The sequence below is a fragment of the Ciconia boyciana genome, chromosome 5, assembly GCF_034638445.1.
Source record: "Ciconia boyciana chromosome 5, ASM3463844v1, whole genome shotgun sequence".
Taxonomy (NCBI): domain Eukaryota; kingdom Metazoa; phylum Chordata; class Aves; order Ciconiiformes; family Ciconiidae; genus Ciconia; species Ciconia boyciana.
This window is the reverse complement of record NC_132938.1, coordinates 82,293,495-82,297,693: the sequence shown is the minus strand read 5'-3', so window position 1 is coordinate 82,297,693 and position 4,199 is coordinate 82,293,495. Positions and strand designations below refer to the sequence as shown.

Sequence of the window (4,199 nt, the reverse complement as noted above, 5' to 3'; positions counted from 1 at the left end):
CCGCCGCGGCCCGCGTGACATCACAACGCCGCGACGCGAAGGAAATCACGTGCCCAAGTGAGGCGCGCCCGCTGCCGCGCTGCGCATGCGTGGGCGGCGCCGCGGGGCTTTTCTCCCTGCGGGGGCCGCGCGTCGCGCCGGGACTGACGATAACGACGGGGCCGCGGAGGGGGCCGGGCTTGTTGCGAGAGGTGGGCGCGGGCGGCGCGGCCCGGTGTCCCCGCGGTGACGCCGCCTGGCGAGCCCCTGCGGGCGCGGCGGCAGGTCAGTGGTGCGCGGCGGGGGGGCAGCCGGTCGCGGCGGCGGTGGCGGCGGCGCAGGTAGGGGGCGCTGCCGCCCCCTCTCCCCGCCGCTGCCGGGCGCATGCGCCGGGTGCGCCTCGTGGGGCCAGGCGAGGCGGCGGCCGTTGGGCTGAGGGGGTTGCGCGTGCCGGGCGGTTGGTTGGGCCCCTGAGGCGGAGGGCGGGCGGGCGGGCGGCAGCCGTCTTGTTAGGGCAGAGTCGCTCCCTGCTTGTCGTCCACGGGTACTGTGCCCCTTAACCGTGCCTTAGCCTCGCCTGCAGTGACCCTCTGACCCCCTGTGCCCGGCTCCTGGGCGTCCTTCTTTCCCGGTGCCCGCTTCTCCCGACGTGTGTGGTGCCTTTCTGAGGCTTTGTAACCGCCCCTGTCCCTCAGCGTCCTCCTGGGGCTCTGCCGCCGCAGCCCTTCGAGTCCGACTGGTGACTGTGCCTTCAGGTGAAGCACAGGTGGTCAAGATGTGACACCTCGCTTTGGAGGAAAGGGTCCCATGTTGAGGGGGGGACATGGAGACTAGCTGACTTTGGGCTTGCTTTACTTATTTTTATACATAGAAGGTCCATGAGCAATCGCAGCAGCAGTGCAGAAACCCACAGTGGTCAGTACCCGTGCAACTGGGAAATGTATGGCGGTCGGCCTTCTCGGGAACCGGGATTTAGCCAGTTCCTGCGCTGGCGAAGGTTAAGTCGGGGCTAGAAGAATCTATTTTGCATGGTGTATTTCCCCTTTGTTCGAAGGCTAAAGAAGATGAGGTTCTTCTCCAGTCGTGCAGTGCTTCTGGGCCAGTCTCCCTGCAGCTGCTAGTAGGGCAGCAGAATGTCTTGCTTTTGTACTCACCTCTATCTCCTGCTCCCACGTGCTTATTCCTGCTGCTTCCCTTCATCAGCTTTGCTGCTTATTCAGCTCCTTAATGAGTTGGTCTAAACCACTCATCCAGCAGGGAAAGACTAGAAAATAGCAACTTATTTCCTAGGTCACAGAGTTGAACGGGCTTACCAGAGGTGAGATACTCTGAGGGAGGACTGTGTAGCAAGTACGATGAGAGAGCTGGGTTGCCCTTTTGGTGTCCGTGAACTGTTGGTTCATATAGCTGAATCCATCTAATCATAGTCTTGTGCTGCGAGCCTGCGTTTTATTAAAAACCCGCTTTCCGCTTCTTGTGATGACAGAGGAAAGGGCAACTGTGGCAGGACTGACACAGTGGGGTCTGCCTGTGTCTGGAAACAGCTTTAACACCCAGCACTGTCATGGTGAAGCGAAGCCTTTTCTGTTTATGAGCACACTGGTTTCATGGCATCTCATTTAAATGTAGGTTTAAAATGATTGTATTGATTTCGTTGCTTAAAATGGGGAAAAGGCAGGAGGTTCTCTGTTTTTAGGTTAAGAAAATTGTGCTCGTCCTCATGTATTAACTTCTGTCCTTTTTTAGCTTGCTTTTCGTAGCGTGAAGTTACAGGGCAGGATAGGAACTTAAACTGCTGCAGCTCTGCCTGAGTGTATATTACAGTAAGAATACCCAAGGTGGATTACAGAATGCATCTTTGAGAATAGTTTCAGGTCTGCTGAATACTTGCATTTATTTTGGAGTAAATGTCCAGAAGACGAAGTGTTGCCACTGACTACATGGAAACATTTTCATAGTATAAGAAGTATTTTGAGTGATTCTTTCTCCCTGCCTTGCCCGATTTTGCTATTTAAAGTGCTCAAAGCAAGCAAGCATTTGCATCAATGCTTAATATAAAAGAATAAAGGATATTTTATAACTGGAACCCTGTTTCTTCCAGACCCTGGATTACAGTTGAATTCGATTATGGTTTTTCTAGATCTTTATAACAATAGAAGCTGGGTTTGGAACTTGGTGGTGTACAGGTTACCACCGTGTTTAATGTTTGCCTTCTAAAGCGTGTAGGTAAGTTACTATAGATTTGTGTGGATCTGTATTATTTTGATTTACATTATCTTGGCTTTCTTAGAGTTCCTTCCCCCTGCCTAATTGTCCCTCCTTTTCCTGGTTTCTCTCTTGCACGGAGAGGCACTGTGATTTCATTTCATGTGAGGAAAGCTAAGAGATGGCAGCTGTTTTGCTTTAACAGAGTGAAGTTTTGACCCTGCTTTTGCTTTCTTCTGATTTTAATTGTTTATCAGACTAGTGCTTGCATTTGTGAGGCTGGCAGCGTAAGAGTTGACAAGTCTAAAATACAGACTGGTTTATACCTTGGCATCGCAGCTTTCATTGATGGGTTGAAGTTTGCAAGAGTAATTGCAAATGAAGAGAATACCAACAAAAAAAAGCGAGTGCTATGAGTTACTGACATGTTTACTTACAAACAGTATTTTTTAAAATCCTGACTTTTAATCTAGTGTTGTCTGAGGTATGAGTATTTCACTACTAAATGTAAGATTGTATGCAGATTCTAATTATAGATTCATAGCTGACATGTGCTCTGACTCTGTATTTCCAAGCTCCTCCAAAGTAACTTTCTCAAAGCTTCATTTCTAAAGCAAGTAGAATGAAGCGAGGGGCGTGGGGGGGAAGCCCAGAATACAGCTTGCCGCTGTTTTTCTTTAAGCTTGAATGAGAACCTCTCTCCTGGGAAGGAAGTCCCAAGGCCGAGCGACTCAAAATGCATGCAAGAGTTAGATAGCTTCTTAAAATAAAGCTTTGCTTTACATAAGCCACATTCATTATAACTCAGTGTGGTCATTTAATACCGTTCAGCCCCTAAAAGTATCCCATAATAATGTTTTACCTTTAATGGTCCAACTCACTATTAGCCCTCAGCTAAGTAGTATATTGTTCTGCTGATTATTAATATAAATATCTTGCTGAAGGGCTCGAATGGAGCTTGAACTTCTGCTTCGGTTGGGAGTTTTACCTGGCTTATCTTTTCAAGATAATTGTTGACCTTTCACTATCTTGAGTGGTCAGTTCACAGCAGGGAGAGAAACTGATATCCGGCTAAGGAAGCCTGATTTGCACAATAATTTGAAGACCATTTCCATTTTTGTCATCCTGTTGTAGAGGTGGGCTTCCTCTCTGATGACTGTACTCACGTTTCCTTCTATGTTGCCTTGGCAGAGGGCTGAGAAGTCTTTCATATGGTGATCGCTACATTAATTACTTTAATTTTTGTGTTAATTTCATTTTCGAAAAGCTGTCTGCTTTTGGCAGCATCGCTTTGTTTTGCTCATGCAAAATGAAGTACTGTGGTGACTGGCAGTTTTCAAGGAGGTCTGACTAGCTACAGCGAATTGAAATGTGAACAAAAAAGATGAATCGATGTATTAAAAAGGTTTATATTTTTCAAGGTAAATCTGTACGTTCAAGTCGCTTCCCTCCAGTTAGTCCCTAATTTCTAGGGACCCGATTCTGAGGTTCTGACAGAACTTGGTTTGCGATTAAAATCACTGACAGTTGATGAAAGAGCCCTAACCAAAGAAAGGAAAAATCTTGTTTTAAGTGTAGCACATAGTGATTGCCACATGGACTTGCACGTAAGAAAGCGTTAGAAGGTGTTCAAAGGTGGGATTGGAAGATTTTGAATTACTGCTCTTTGGTAGGGCCTTGGCAATTGACAGAGCGAGTGATTTGCTGTTTTGACATAACGAAGACAATTTTTATAAACAAACCTTACTATTACCAGACCTGCCATGAATATCAACTATGTGTTTAAGTATATCTTTACGTTGTGTTTATTTATGAGGATTAATAGATGTTTCTCATTCAGGGGGTCATACCATAAATTTTTGCAGCGAGCTTTTCAGCTGCTGTGTGCGTCAGCGTAACCTGTTTGCAACCACTGGATTTAAAATATATGCCTGCTGAGCACAGTCCTTTGGCTAGCCTTTTCAGAAGTCTTCCATATAATCCAGCTTTTTTTTTTTTCTCCCTGCTTTGCCTTC

General features: G+C 47.3%; 1 protein-coding gene across 5 annotated transcripts in view; it reads left to right on the top strand.

Annotated features, from left to right (window-relative positions):
* The first annotated feature begins 127 nt into the window (after positions 1-127).
* Positions 128-4,199, top strand: part of LARP7 (La ribonucleoprotein 7, transcriptional regulator) — a 28,983-nt gene continuing 24,911 nt past the window's right edge. The window contains exons 1-3 of one of the 5 annotated variants that reach the window (XM_072862790.1): positions 129-264; positions 1,466-1,604; positions 2,081-2,205. The gene's annotated coding sequence lies outside the window, so the exon portion shown is untranslated. Of the gene's footprint in view, positions 265-495; positions 735-1,465; positions 1,605-2,080; positions 2,206-4,199 lie in introns of those variants that run through there. The other 4 variants (XM_072862791.1, XM_072862792.1, XM_072862793.1 and 1 more) reach the window with 4 other exon arrangements.